Source organism: Spermophilus citellus, assembly GCF_964194105.1.
Source record: "Spermophilus citellus genome assembly, chromosome: 1".
Taxonomy (NCBI): domain Eukaryota; kingdom Metazoa; phylum Chordata; class Mammalia; order Rodentia; family Sciuridae; genus Spermophilus; species Spermophilus citellus.
In genome coordinates, this window is record NC_138182.1 from 193,711,457 (window position 1) to 193,727,652 (window position 16,196).

Here is a 16,196-nt window from a genome sequence, read left to right on the forward strand (position 1 = left end):
ATGCGAGTCAGTGATAAAAAGAGAAATGAGCTATCATGCCACAAAAAGACATAGAGGAACCTGACAGGCATTTTCATAGTAAAAAGACAGTCTAAAAAGGCTATATACTCTAGATAGGGCAGAGGGATAGGAGGGGAATGGAGGGAGCATGGGGTAGAAATGATGGTGGAATGAGATGGACATCATTATCCAAAGTACATGTATGAAGACACAAATTGGTGTGAACTTACTTTGTATACAGCCAGAGATATGAAAAATTGTGCTCTATATGTGTAATATGAATTGTAATGCATTCTGCTGTCATATATCCAAAAAAATTAATACAAAAAGGTTTTTTTTAAAAAAAAGAAAGTTTAGCAGGTGTTGAAATGTAAAGAGAATCACTACATTCAAATCCATCTCTGCCCAGTGAATAATAAATTCTAAGAGACTTTTTTTAATCAAAAAAAAAAAAGAGCCAGAAGAAAAGATTTGGAAAGTTGTCACCACAAAGGAATGATAAATGTTTGAGGAGAAAAAATGTGTTTAACTTGAATTAAACATTATGTGATACATATATTTAGCATTACATGGTAACCCATTAATATGTACGACTTTTACATTTTTTTGTATCAGTTGAATGAATTAAAAAAACTATATACTATAAAATTCCAACTGTATGACATCTTGGAAAAAGCCAAAATATGGACATAGTGAAAAGATCTCTGGGTTTTCAGGAGCTTGAGGGGACAGGGATGGAGGGATAAATAGGGAAAGCATAGGGAATTTGAGGTCAGTGAAAACGCTCAGTCTGGTACTACAATGAACTGTGACACTGTACATTTTTCAAAACTCATGGTACAGTACAAGGCCAAAAGTGAACCCTATTGTAGACTGTGGACTTTAGTTAAAAATGATGCACCAATATTATTTCATTTATAAAAATAAAAATGTATTACATGCATGCAAGATATCAGGGAAACAGAGGAAAGGAGTATATGGGATTTTTCTATACTTTTTGCTCAATTTTCTATAAACCTAAAATTGTTCAAAAGATATTCTCTTAATTACAAAAATGTTATTGAAAAACTAGTTCTAGTAATAATATTCTAGTTTAAATAATCTGTGTAGACAAATTATTTTTATGAATTGATTGACTAAATTGAGGTAACTGAAGCTTTTTGCTCTCAAGAAACAGAATCACCTGTTAATTGTTAGTTTTCAGTCTGTGATAAAATTGTAGATCTAAAAATTAGAATAATTTGGATCTTAGAATAAGCTTTGTTTCTTGAAAATATATATATATATATTTCTTATTTATTTATTTATTTGGTATTGGGGATTGAACCCAGGAGCACTCAACCACTGAGCCACATCCCCAGTCCTATTGCTGTTGCTGAGGCTGGCTTTGAACTCAATCCTCCTGTCTCAGCCTCCTAAACTGCTGGGATTACAGGTGTGTGCCACTGTGCCTTGCTTGAAAATATTTTGACTGGATTGGCTAAAGGAGAAATCTGTCCATCACAAATGCTTTTCTCTGTGTTACTACTCATTTAATAAAGGGATACTAATTTTTTTTTCATCAGAAATGTTGGAAAGACTCTAGGTCCCTAGACCTGTTACTATATCCTAATATCCAACCACTTCTGAGAGGTTTGATGATCACTGATGGTTCAGTATTCACCAAGTAGCTTGTTATAACCAACAGAAATTATGACAATTATTTAGAAAAAAATATTTAATTACCTAAGTCAGATCATAGAAAGCATAGTTCAAATGTGAACTATCACACTCTTCCACTTAGAGTAAACTTTATAATAGCCAGTAATTTATTCTTTAAATGTTATCATTGTGTGTGTAGGAGGGGTGCATGCACACATGTATACTTTTTGCATGCATATAATACATTTTTTATTTTTATAAATGAAACAATATTGGTACATCATTTTTAACTAAAGTCCACGGTTTATAATAGGGTTCACTTTTGGCCTTGTACTGTTCCATGAGTTTTGAAAAATATACAGTGTCACAGTTCATTTTAGTATCAGACTGAGTGTTTTCACTGCCCCCAATTCCCTGTGCTTTCCCTATTTATCCCTTGGTGACTAATAATTTCTTCCAATAATTTATTAGCTTTTTGGTAAAATTGAAATGCTTCACACAGTTGATCGATTATTCACTCTCCCCTTGATTCACTTTTTTAAAAAATCCCTCTCTTTCTGTATATATAGTCATTAAGTCTCAAGATTGCAAATGCCATTTGGATGCTGATGATACTCAAACTTTTATCTCTGGACCAAACTTCTCTCCCAGACTTCAACTAATAAAGCTGTTCCCTAATGGCTAAGAATGCTAAGACACTTTGATATATGTCATTTCCTCCCAGCTTGCTCTACTTGCCTATCTCAGTTGATGGCAAATATTCAGGTCAGAATTTTCTTTTTAATATTTATTTTTTAGTTATAGGTGGACACAATATCTTTATTTTATTTTTATGTGGTGCTGAGGATCAAATCCAGTGCCTCATGCATGGTAGATGGGCGCTGTACCTCTGAGCCACAACCCCAGCCCTCAGGTCAGAAGTTTTAAGACTCTTTGTCTTGGTACTTTTCTTTTTTTTTTCTTCAGCAGATTTTGTTTGCTCTACCTCTAAAGTATAACCAGAAACTTGTCAATTTTCACCAACTTTTTTTTTTTTTTTGTACCAGGAATTGAACTCAGAGGCACTTGACCATTGAGCCATATCTCCAGCCCTATTTTGTATTTTATTTAGAGACAGGATCTCACTGAGTTGTTTAGCGCCTAGCTTTTTTCTGAGGCTGGCTTTGAACTCGAGATCCTCCTATCTCATCTTCCCAAGCCACTGGATTACAGGCGTGCACCACTGTGCTGGCTCAATTTTCATCATCTTTGAAGTTCCTATTCTACTGCAATTCATCTTTGTCTCTTGTCTGAATAACTGTAATAGCCTCCTGCTGGATTTTCCTGCTGCTTCGCTTATCTTACAGCTGTTCTCAATGTAGCAACCGGATTGATCTTTAATTAAGTTAATAGTATACCACAATTCTGGTTAAAAATCTCCAGTTGCCCAGTGCATGGAGCAGGTCTATAATCCCTGTGGCTGAGGCAGGAGGATCGTAAGTTCAAAGCCAGCCTCAGCAACTTAGTGAGACCTGTCTCAAAATAAAACACAACTTCTTCAGTAGCTCTATTTCTCTCCAGTAAAAGCCAGCATTTCACAATGACCTATAGAACTATGACCTATACATGATCTGGCTTCAGATTACCTCTCTAAATTAATCTTCTACCACTGTCCACCAATGTTAGAGGATGTAGTTAAAACTGCACACTAAGGAAAATTCATGGACTTGAATACCTTCACAATTTGTGAGAACAAAGTTGCTAACAAAGCATTCAAGAAAGACAAAAATAATCAAGCAGTTAAATTTTAATTGATCTTTCATTAGTGAAAATGTGAATAATTTATGTTTTCCTCTTTGTACTTTTAAGTCATTTTCTACAATATGATATATTAGCTTTAAAACCAACAGAACCATATATTTGTCAACAGAATGAAAAAGAGAAACCTTATTAATAATAGAGAGCCAAGTTAGAGAAAACCCACTGAACATGGAAAAAGGGAAGAATATAATTAAAGGCTTATAGTCTATGCCAATGTTTAACAATGATGAGATTAAAGTAATGGAAAGAGTTAGGTTGGTAATAAAGAAGTCTCAGTAAAACAGTGTCCACTGGGACAGTGACTGGCCAAGAAAGCAGAAGGAACTCTAGCCTGTTTAACACAGAAGGCAGCCACACAAATTTTATCAAGCATGGGAAAAGTACATTGTAAGAAGGATCATATGAAAATATACCTGGTTGAGAACCAGCTCAGATCATTTTGTGGAAAAAAATGAAATGAGCAGTTCATGTTTGTTGCCATGCACTGAGAGTCCCTCTGCAGAACGCATGGCCAGAATATCTTCTCTTCTTTCAGTACTAGATTAGTTGTCAAAACATCTGTGTTCCTCTTATTTTCCTAACATTTACCAGCTGTAGGACCCTGGGCAAACATATAATTTGCTTGAACAATAGTGCCCCTATTTTATGCTAGGTATATAAATATCTCCTTTCCCCATTATTGTTCCAAATGATAGCGAAGAAAAAGATTTATCAGTATGGGAAATGCTTTGAAAACCACAAGGTCTTATTTAACTATAAGATTTCATATGTTATCAATAGTAGTATATGTTAATATCTGATAGAACTAGGTTTGAATATAATAGAGTGATATCTGTCCTCCCAAACCAAAAATATAATCAGGAATTTAATAATATTAAAGGAAACATGATAAGATGTTTTGAATATTGAGAGAATAGGTGGTATTTAATTTAGGCTTCCCAAACTGGTACTAAGAAGAAAGAATAATATTATGACCCAAACATCTTCTATACATTTCTTTCCCAGTTCCTGCTCCTACTCTAGTGTGTAGTAGACTTGCTCTCAATTTTGCACTGTCAGAAAACCTAGAAAAGAGCACAGGGGTATTTGCTCAAGATTTTTTTTAGCAGAAAACAAAGGACCATTATTAACTTGTAAGTCTACTTGTTGATTGAGATTGAATGAGGCTGATCTTGTGTAAAGTGAGGAGCAAATATGAAGTAATGTGGGGGGAATGAAATATTTAAGTAATTCCCAGATACTAAGCAGACACTATGGTTAAATCATTTGTGGCCTCTTTGATGATTACTTTTGTAAACATAGACTTCTGGGTGTTTTTTGTTTTCACATTGCATATGCTGTTAGTGGTCACATTTACATCTTGAACTCTAATCACTTCAGAGACCTCTAGGCTCAAGTACTTAACTGCCTGCTGGACGATTTCATTTAGATGCTTCACAGGCATCTGGAAAGAAACATGCCTAAAAGAAAATGCTTGATTTTTTTTCTCTAAAATCTGTTCTTTTGTTTATCTTCCCCATTTTAGTAAATGCTCATCATCCACTTAATTGTTAAACCAAAATTTAGTTATAATCCACCATTCTTCATTTGCCTCCCCCCACTCCCAAAATTTATTCTCATTACTTTGATTTGTCTCAATTGCTGTGACTATAGTCCAAGTCACCCTTATCTTGCACATGGATTTTTTTTTCAATAACCTCTTACTAATATCCCTGCTTTTCATGCTACCCTGCCCTGTAATCTATTCTCTGCTCAAGGGCTTAGATGGTCTTTTGTAAAACATAAAAGAAATCATATTGCTCACTTTCTTAAAACACTACTATAACTTTTAATCAAAATTATAATAAAGTCCAGGCTTTTTACCATGATCTATAGCAGAAGGCTCTGGAACAGCCTTAATAGTTCTTTACTGACAGCACCCATTCTGATTGGTTGGTGCCTATGTCACATGAATTGTTAAATCTCCTGCTTCCAAGGCTATACATGAATTGGTGGTTCTCAACTGGAGATCCTCAACTGTTTTGGAGAACATTTGGGAATGTCTGGAGATATTTTTGGTTATTAGAACTGGGGAGTACTATTGGCATCAAGTAAGTAGAGGCTAGGAACAATGCTAAACATCCTACAAGATACAAAGTAGTCATCTATCCGCAACACAACTTTTTGGCCCCGTATGTCAATACCCAATTGAGACACTATTAGATAACCCTTTCATCCCAGCCTGCTTCATCAGTACCCCTGACTCCCTTAGTCATCATGTCCCACTGGCCTTGGTGTGCATGGCACGACCACTAGGGGTTCTCTATTGTGTCACCTATTTAATTTATTTTTATCACAGCACTGAAATTATCTGAAATCATCTTGTTTAGTTATTTGCTCTTTATTGTTTTCTCCCTCCACCTATGATGTCAGCTGCATGAAAGAAGGGAATGGCTCCATGCCCCAGCTTGAAAAGCAGTGCCTTTACATTTGCTGTTTGTGGGTTCCCTCCATACCCCCATCTTCTCTGGGAACCTCACTTATTTCTTATGACCACTAATTCCTGAGCCCCACTGTAGTCCCGGTCTCTAATGGGTCCAGTGAGACTTAAGATAAAAGTTAAAGATATCTGTTTCACATATCACTCAGTGGTGAAAACAGTTGAAAGTATTTTGATTTGATTTTTAGTTCCCAAATTTTCTCTGAGTCAAAATGATTGCTTCATCAATATCCCCAGCATTAGTAGGGGAAAGCATCTTCAAAAGGCCTGGTAGCCAAAGCTATTCCCTGACACCTTCTATTCAGATGGCGCTAAGTTTATACTACTTGCCTTGGCATCTTCTGCTTAACTTGACTTATGGCTTTTCTAATGATTAAGTGTTTTACAATTGTTAGTTCTGTAGAAGATCTGATTTCAATTTGCTGTCATCACCATATAAATACTATGATGACTCTTCCCTTCGTAAGAACAACCTCTCCATCTGGGTCTTGACAGTACTTCTTCCTGGTGATGATCCTTAAGGCTCTTTTGTGCATCAACTATTATGGTCTTATTGCTTGAAAATAAAAACCATTCAGGCATCCTGGATTATCAGTACAGTAAAGAGTTGAGCCAAGGTTAAAACTGCTTTGAATCAGTAGGTTAATCTGTCTTTGGAACTAGAGAAATGTGTTTCAACACAGAAGATACTGTGGTCTTTAAAAAGCTACTATTTTCTCATGTGAGTTGACTCCAGATGATCAGATTTAGGGAAAATCAAACAAAGTCCCCAAATCCCACCAAATTTAATTTTGTTTCAGCAGGAACTCCAACCAGAAAAAAAAAATCTCTCAAACTTATGCTGTCAGGAAACCTGATTAGAATGAATTCATTCTGACCCTTCACCACAGAAATGTCAATTAAAAGAAGCCAGTCCCCCCCCCCAAAAAAAAAAAAAAACCAATAGCATTACCCATCATAAATATAGCCATTTAAATATATTCTCTTCAAAGCCCTACACTTGAACTAAGGTAAGCCAAGAATTTTTACTTGGAAATTTATCATTACTTATTATTTGCAACAAAAGTAATCCACAGGGCTGACATTGTGCCTTTTAAATCGCCCTGTAAAAATTCTGCTCCCATCACTAGGTCTCATGATAGTTCTAAGATGGTAAAATGAACTGAGTACTCAGGTCCTCCAGAATAAATGGGAGATCATGACCCTCGAGATAGATGTATTTTTTATATATTTTACAATTGTTATTGTTGAAGAAGAACTGACTTGAGTTTATTATCATCACCATATAAATAATGTGATGACTATTTCACTTCATGTGAACAGCTTTCCTCCCCATCCCAGGCTTGAGATTGTCCAGCTCTGCCAATGACCTTAAGGCCCACACCTATGGGGCTGTCTGTCGTTACCAATCAACAATCAGTCTCATTGCCTGAAAATAAAATTCGTCCAGGCAGCCTGGATCATCAGCAGAATAAAGAGCTGGGCCTTTCTTATTGACCTTATTTTTCTATTTTCATGTTCTAAACTGAGTATATAGTTATTTTACTGTAAGTAGTTTTAATTTGCTTTGAAAAATATGGAATAAAGTTTCACTAGAAACCTTTTCAAATGACATTTGAATGTCATCCTGAGATAATGCACAGTGACAGAGAAGAAAGCAAAAGAGCTTTAAGGATTCACCCATTTGCCTTTGATCAATGAAACAACTGCTCTATTCTTTTCTAAAAGTCCTCAATTATTTTCTTTACTCAACTTAGTGTACATAAAATCCATAAACTATATGTCTGTTGCCCAAGTTAATGTTTTTGTGTTATTTTCCTATTTAGTTCTGAACTTTTGTATGATAATTGCAATGAAAACAAAAAGCTATCCTGATGACTGGAAGAAATTATTTGCAGCTGCTGGGGTTTTACCCTTTGTTTTGTTTTTCTGGGATTTGGATGGTATCTTCATCTAGACAGGAAGATCTGGCTGCAACTGTCGTAGTCATATTACAAAGCAAACCCTTCTGACTGACTTGGACTTCCTGTGTAGTATCATGAGACTTGCTATTGGTATGTCAATGGCAAACATGGTGAATCAATAAAGCTGTTTTTCCACTGAGTTCTGGATTTGCTCTAATTTAATGCTTGGTTCAGTTAATTAGTATTTTCCTTTAACATAGTATAAGGTTCATATTGCTGGTGGGCTTGGCTTTTGTTAATAAAATATCCACTGACTCTCACATTCCAAAACCTGTGTTTTCATAAGACTATGGAAGCACAAGTTGGCATCTTGAATAGTTGCCTTGTGGCAGTAGGTCTTGAGGGACTCTATTTGCATTTTCTGCATGATTTTGTTAATGCATACAGAGGAAAAAGTAAAAATGTTAATTATATTAGATTGTAGGCACCCTTTATACTAAAGGTTGATCCATATCACATTTCCTTTAGGCATTTTCTATGTCTCTGTTTTTGAAAAAAAAATAGAGCAAGTGGATTTTTTAATACTTTTATTTATTTATTTTTATATGGTGCTGAGGATCGAACCCAGTGCCTTGCACGTGCTAGGCAAGCACTCTACCCTACTGCTGAGCCACAACCCCAGCCCCTGAGCAAGTAGATCTTTTTAATGTGCTAAAATCCATTTTAACTTAAAAGAAAAAACCTAATAACTGTATAAACGTGGTAAAAATATAAAATTGTTTAAACTTCCTTATAATGAACAGTTAAGAGTATGACTTCTCAGGGCATGGTGGTATACGCCTGTAATCCCAGCAGGATGGAAGGCTGAGGCAGGAAGATCACAAGTTCAAGTCAGCCTCAGCAACTTAATGAGGTCCTAAGAAACTTAGTGCAACCCTATCTCAAAATAATAATGATGATGATGATGATGATGATGATGATGATAATAATAATAATAATAATAATAGTCTGGGATGTAGCTCAGTGGTTAAGTGTTCTTGAGTTCTGTGTTACAAAAAAAAGAGTATGACTTCAAGTAACTTCTTTGTTAAATGTATAAATGATAAATGTGTGGGATTGGTTCCTTTTTAGTGCATTCTGAAATGTGGCTTCCCTTTCCTCTTTCATCTAACCCACTTCTATTTAGGGTACTTTTCTGCAGGACCCCAAGTACCATGTGCATAGTGCCTTTTATCACCAACTTAAATGAGTTCCCTCTATTTTTTATTTGCTTCTTTTCTTTTTTCATCTTCTTTTTTTGGTAATCTCGTTCTCATTCTTTCCTATCCACCACTCCCCCAACGGTCCACAGAAATGTATTAATGTCCTTAAAATACATTTATGGGTAGTCTTTTACAGTATGCACTGTTGTGTGTTGGAGTCTTTAATTTACATGAATGATAGTGTGCTTTCTTCTCTTCTCACTAGATTCTCACTTATTTTATTCCTCACTCTTCTACTTATTGCTGCCTGGTGTCTCATAGAATGCATTCACTCCTCATTATCATAATGGCCAACTGTGCACACATTCTCTGTAGACCTCAGTGAGAATTTCTCTTACATGCACCCCAGAGTGTGATTGCCATGTCAGAGGTCATACATAACGTTCCTTTTTCTTTCACATATTTGCTGAAATCCATCGATCCACTAATAACCATCACCCACTCTTGTTCTCTTTGCTATTATGTTTGTTCATTTTGTACTCCTACATTTTTATTTCAATATGGTCTTGAGAAAGAGGCAAATGTATGTATTTGTTATGATTTGTATCTGGAATGTCCCCCTAAAAGGTCCTGTTTTGTTTAAAAGCATGATTCCCAGTGCAGCAAGGTTCAGGTTTAAACAATGATTAGGGCTTTTACCACATCAGTGGATTAAGCCAACATGTCGATAGCTGTATGAATTAGTGGGTGGTGGCTGTAGGCAGGTAGAGTGTGGCTGGAGGAAGGGCCCCTGGAGTGTGGACTTGAGGACTATGCATGCTCCTGACCCCTCTCTCTCTCTCTCTTTCCTCTGTGGTTGCCATGAGCTGAGCATCTTTCCTCTGCCTCACCCTCTCCCCTAGATGTTTCTGCCTTGGAGCCTGCTGAACATGGACTGAACCTCTGAAAGCATGAACCAAAATAAACCTTTCCTCCTCCAAGTTGTTCTTGTCAGGTATTTTGGTCACAATGACAAAAAACTGACTAACAAAGTGCTCAGTCCAACATTTGAACCATCTTCTTTTTAGTGCATTATAGTTACCTTTGGGAGTGGCACAATGAGGCAGGAGAGAGTTTGGAAAAGGCATTGCTATTAATAGTACCTGTGTGCTCTTGAAACCTATGATCTAATAAGTGGGGCACAGATAAGATGAAAGATTGCATTTAACAGAAGGCAAGTGTTGGAAATCATCACTGCTTTTTAATTTAGGGGGCAACAGATTGATTTGCAACCCAAAAGCATGGCAGCATTTCTGAACCCAAAGGCTGTTGCCTTGACTGACCCCTATCCTAAGCCTGTCTCCACTGCGGGGAGGAAAAAAACAAAACAGTAAGCTACTCCATGGCTAGCTTTTCTTCAATACTAAACATACTGGACCATGTAAGTCTTATAAAGTACCATGATTTTAGTAGTTCATTTGACAGGACTTTTCCTTCAATTTCAGATGATTTTGTGATTGTTCTAACAAGGTACTTTCAGGAATTCTGCTGCAAAGTAATCATATTTGTGTTTTCTGGGCCACTCATCTAGATGACTGTGAAAAGGTTAACTCCAATTTGTACTTGGGTAAAGCTTGAGCAGGACTTTATAAAAAGGTGAATGCGTTGCTATCAGGTCTGCCTGCATCTCAGCAGCAAGGCCTCTGGGTGTCAGCACTTTTGAAAATTAGAGTTTTCTGGATAAAACCTGTCAGACATGTCTTCAGTTGGTATTGAATAGTCTCAGTGAAAAATAGCCAGGCAAACCTCAGATGCCGGGGCATTCCGCTATATGTTAAAGCCCTTAACTTCTTCTTTCCATTTTTTATGTCCACTAAATTGTCCAAAATTCAAGTTACTGCTCTGTATTGTGCAGGATGCCTGTTATGCAGGCCTCCTCTGTATTGCCCTGCCCAGATGAACTTCAGAAGCCTGTGAAGGTGTGTAGTGAAGTTGTGAGCAGCCAGAAATAACTGTATCTCACCAAGAGTAGCAGAAGTGACAGCTGGAAGAGGTATTGTGATCTTGGATATAGAGTGCTTGATTGGGAGTCAGTGATTCTGTGTCTTGTTACCCTTGGTCTTTTTATCTGTGTAGTAGGGATAATGATAATACAAGTCTCCCTGCCACTTCAGAAAGTTACCATAAGCAACTGATAAAATAAGGTACCCAGAGGTTGAAAGGCATCCTTTTCTGGCATTATAGGCTAAATTGTGTCTACTCTCTCACCTGATTGATATGTTGAAGTCCTAACATACCTCAGAATGTGGACCATAATTGAAGATAAGGCCTTCAAAGGTTTAAGATGAAGTCTTTAGAGCAGACCCTAACCCATTGCAATCGTTGTCCTTATAAGAATAGGACCTCTGAACACACAAGAAGAGAAGTGATTGACGTGGATAAAGAGAGGAACAACCATGCAGGGACATGGTGACAGTGTGGCTACCTGCAAACCAAGAAGAGAGGCCTCAGTAAAAAATAAAAGGTGCTAACCCATTTGATCTTGGACTTCCAGCCTCCAAAATCATGAGACATTGCATTTCTGTGGTTAAGCCATTCAGTCTGTCCTGTTTGTTGCAAGAACTCTAGAAAATGAATGGACCTGGTCTACTCAATCAGATATTTTTTATTTGTAATGATCTTCTGTGGAGCATTGTGCCTGACTACAAGTATTAACAGATTTAGTCCTCATAGCCTGATGATGTAGGTGCTCACTTTACAGAAGAGGAAATAGAAACAGAGGCTAAGAATTTTGCTTACTGTTTCAGACAGCATAAAGGGTAGAGATGAGGCCCAAACATAGGCTCAAGATTTCCTGCTTTAAATTCCTTTAAATTAAATTAAATTTCTTTAAATCCAATTTGCTGAGATTCATCTACTTATATATTAGCATTTATTTATTTATTTATTTATTTAATTTATATATGACAATGGAATGCATTACAATTCTTATTACACATATAGAGCACAATTTTTCATACCTTTACTTATATACAAAATATACTCACATGAATTTGTGTCTTTATATATGTACTTTGGATAATAATGTCCATCACATTCCTCCATCATTTATAACCCCATGCCCCCTCCCTTCCCCTCCAACAACTCTGCCCTATATAGAGTTTGTCTATTCCTCCCATGCTCCCTCTCCCTATCCCACTATGAATCAGCCTCTTTATATCAAAGAAAACATTCGATATTTGGGTTTTTGGGATTGGCTAACTTCACTTAGCATTATCTTCTCTAACTCCATCCATTTACCTGCAAATGCCAGGTAAATTTTATTCTCTTTTATTGCTGAGTAATATTCCATTGTGTATATATGCCACATTTTTTTTTTATCCATTCATCCACTGAAGGGCATCTAGGTTGGTTCCACAGTTTAGCTATTGTGAATTGTGCTGCTATAAACATTGATGTGTCTGTGTCCCTGTAGTACCTGTTTTTAAGTCCTTTGGGTATAGACTGAGGAGAGGGATGGCTGGGTGGTTCCATTCCTAGTTTTCCAAGAAATCTCCATACTGCTTTTCATATTGGCTACACCAATTTGCAGTCCCACCAGCAGTGTATGAGTGTACCTTTTCCCTCACATCCTTGCCAATATTTACTATTGTTTGTCTTCATAATAGCTGCCATTCTGACTGGAGTGAGATGAAATTTTAGAGTGGTTTTGATTTGCATTTCTCTAATTGCTAAGTAGTGATGAACATTTTTTTTCATGTATCTGTTGGTTGATTGATTGTATATCATCTTCTGAGGATATTAGCTTTAGGTATTATCATAAACTGAGTGTGTGTGTACGTGTGTGTGTGTAAATATGTATATATCTCCCTCTAAAATTCATATGTTGAAGCCCTGTCCCACATGATGGTATTTGGAGATGAGACTTTGGGGTGTTATTAGGATTAAATGAGGTTATGAAGGTGGGGCCCTCATAAGCAAAAACACTGAAAAGTTTGCTTTCTCTCTGGAATAAGAAATTGGCTTCACTAATGAGGAAGAAGTCCTGACTAGAACCCAACCTTACTGCCACACTGACTTAGGACTTCTATCCTCCAGAACTAAGAAAATAAATTTTTGTTGCTTAAGTCAATCAGTCAATGGTATATTGTTATGGCAGCCTGAGCTGAAAATCCAAGCACCTTCTAATGCATCAGAATTAATTAATTTCCTGTTATTCTCCTTATCCCTCAGAACTCCAGCAAATATTCATTTAGCATTTGCCACACTGGATAAGGCAATGGAAAAAAGACATTGTACCTCTTTCAAAGCACTTTTAGTCTAAAAGGGAGGTAAGTATCCAGACAAGTATTTTCAAATAATGCCATTCATTCTGTGTTTGGAATTTAGCCTTGACTTCGATTACTTTTTAACATGTTATAATTTTGCTTATTTATTTTAACTATTTCCTTCTTCAGAATGCAAACTCCATGAGGTCAGCAATCTTTATTTTCTTTAATGTTACATTTGAGTTTCCTGAAACAGTGTCTGGCACATAGTGGGTGTTCAAGGAATGTTTGCTGAATGAATAACTACAACTTAGGTGAGATAACATTAAATACATGATCAGGGTGTCACAATCAGGAAAAAACATAAGAGCCTCTGAAGATCAGGGAAGACCAGAACCTTCAACATAGGCATAGAACCCATAGGTGAGAAGCCCTCAAGTGGGAAGCCAGGCCTGTCTGACTCTAAACCTCTTACTGTTTTCACCAATTCCATTTTCTCTCTAAAAAAAAATCTAAAATATTTTCTTTATGTAAGAGAGTGGACAAAAGAATAAGTTAAAACCTAAAATTAGTGCATGAAAAAACTTTATATTTAGTATATTAATATTTAACATTAGCAAGCATAGCAGCAAATTATGAATAATATATAGCCAAGCTTAGGCTTAATGGTCCATTCTTCCCTGGGTGTTGGTGAAAGTGTCAGGGAAAGTTTTGGGTACTGTCTCTGGCCTGGGTCCTCTCATTCAGTGGTCCCAGTTCCATGTCTTCAACCTCAGTTACTCACACTTTAAACTATCCTCTTGCTTCCAATGTCAATGAAGATACTGTCTGTGAAGATACTGTCCACTTGCCCCTCCCCTTTGTATAACTGCATCTGGGGATGCCATATTTGACTATAGCTATTTGGGTGTCTCCTGGTCACACTGGATTTGCAGGGATAGAACACCCAACTCAACTTGGTCTTTGAACTTCTTCCCTAAGAATTCAGTTTGTGTTCTTTTAGAATCTATAGCTATAAAATCTAAAAAAAACAGAGTTATATCAACTATGATTTTGATCATGTCTAGTAAGAATGATGAATAGAACCATGCTGACAAGTGGGGAGATTCCTGACAGTGTTCAGGCCCCAGTTCAAATTGTTTCTTGCCTCCAGCTGCATCCATAAGCCTGAGTTTTGTAATATACTCTGATATTGATACAAATAAGATTTCCTTTCCACTTTGCCAGTTCACTGTTGCTTTTTATCATGTGGTTACAAAAGCAGCTTAACTATCACATCTAATTCCCAGTCTCCCTGCCTTCAACTGCTCAGAGTTCCTTTCTAAAAAGAAGGCTTTCTATGTTAGCTATACAGATTTATTTCAAATAGATTTCAATTTCTGTCTAATTTTTTTTTATCAAACAGTGCAAGAAACTTCAATAGACACAGCATTGCCAAGAAGTCTCCCCTCAATGGACTCTGAGTGTTAGCAGAGAAGATGTCATAGCTCTTTTCAGCTGTGCGAGAGAAAAGGAATGCCTATGTGTAATCTTGAAGATGCTCCACTTCTTGGCACAAACGTTACCTCGAAAGGTGATGGCTCCTGCGGCTTGTTGCTTATCTTAGTGTACTCAGGCTGCTATAACAAAATGCCACAGACTGGATGGCTTATACAAGAGGAATTTATTTTCTCATGGTTTTAGAAGCTAGAAATCCAAAATCAAGATTCCCAAAGGATTCATTTCCTAGTGAGGGCTTTCTTCCAGGCTTGCAGATGGGGCCTTCTTGCTGTGTCTTTGTATCGAAGAGAGAGAATGGAGAGTGAACCCTCTGATATTTCTTTTTATAGGGGCACAAATCTTATATGATCAGGACACCATCCTTTTATTTTACTTAACATGTAAGAGCTTCTTTGCTCCAAATACAGCCCCACTGGGAGTTAGGGCTTCACTGTGTGAACTTTGCAGAGACACATTCACTCCACAGAACTCTTTAAACAGAGTTATCTGTTTCATGGAGTTTTGTGTACTTGAGTGCATTCATTCAACAAATATTGGTCAGTATCTCTTTTTCTCAGGCTGTGGTAGAAGTCGAGGTGAAATCTGAAAAAGACAGCAGGGTACAGTTTGCACACCTATAACCGGCAGGAGGCTGAGGCAGGAGGATCACATTTGAGACCAATTATAGCAACTTAGTGAGAACTTGTTTCAAAAGAGCTGGGGATGTAACTCAGTGGTAAAGTGCCCCTAGAATCAATCCCTGATACTAAATAAATAAATAGTGAAAAAGATAGGTTTTACCTCTAAAGAGTTCTTAGTGTAGTAGATAGGTAAGCAAAGAACTATATATAGCACCATCTAGAAAGTGTTACTTAGGATAAAGGGAGAGTGGAAAAAAATGGTTACCTTGTTTAGGATGATGTATTCAAGAAGGATCTCATTGAGTAGACAGCACAAGAGAAGTCATTAGAGCATGACTTCTCAGGAGGCAGATCTCAGAACCAGAGGAACCCTCAAGATGGAAGAGGCTGGCAGCCACACACACTCTGTCAATGTGAATGGGATAGTAGGGCCCAGGGCATTGCTGAGTAATGCAGGACTGCAGAGGGTAGGGCAGAGGCCAGAGGACAGGGTCAAACCATGGAAAACCTTTGTACTTTTCAGTGGCAATTAGAATTTATCTGATAGACCTATGATTAACTTTGGTGCTTATAAAAATGTCCTGAGAAGCTTATTAAAATTCTGACTCCTAGGTCTCTTAAAATTCTGATTTGATAGACCTAGGATGGAAAAAACACAAATCTTTATGTTTTGAAGGTCCTTAGAATGATTCTGATATTGATAGTCCATGGAGAAACACTTTGAGAATCACTGGTATGGAGGACGGGAGAGCATGAGAGAGTTCTTACGAGTGGAGTGGAGCGTTTAGGTTGAGTTTTAGAAT

The 16,196-nt window shown here is 37.0% G+C and overlaps 1 long non-coding RNA gene across 2 annotated transcripts in view; it reads left to right on the plus strand.

Annotated features, from left to right (window-relative positions):
• The window catches only part of LOC308656298, a 94,827-nt gene extending 79,667 nt beyond the window's left edge, over positions 1-15,160 (plus strand). The window contains exons 1-3 of one of the 2 annotated variants that reach the window (XR_014023687.1): positions 10,932-11,058; positions 13,239-13,336; positions 14,679-15,160. This is a non-coding gene — a long non-coding RNA (uncharacterized lncRNA). Of the gene's footprint in view, positions 1-10,931; positions 11,059-13,238; positions 13,337-14,678 lie in introns of those variants that run through there. The other variant, XR_014023686.1, reaches the window with a different exon arrangement.
• The last annotated feature ends 1,036 nt before the right edge of the window (positions 15,161-16,196 follow it).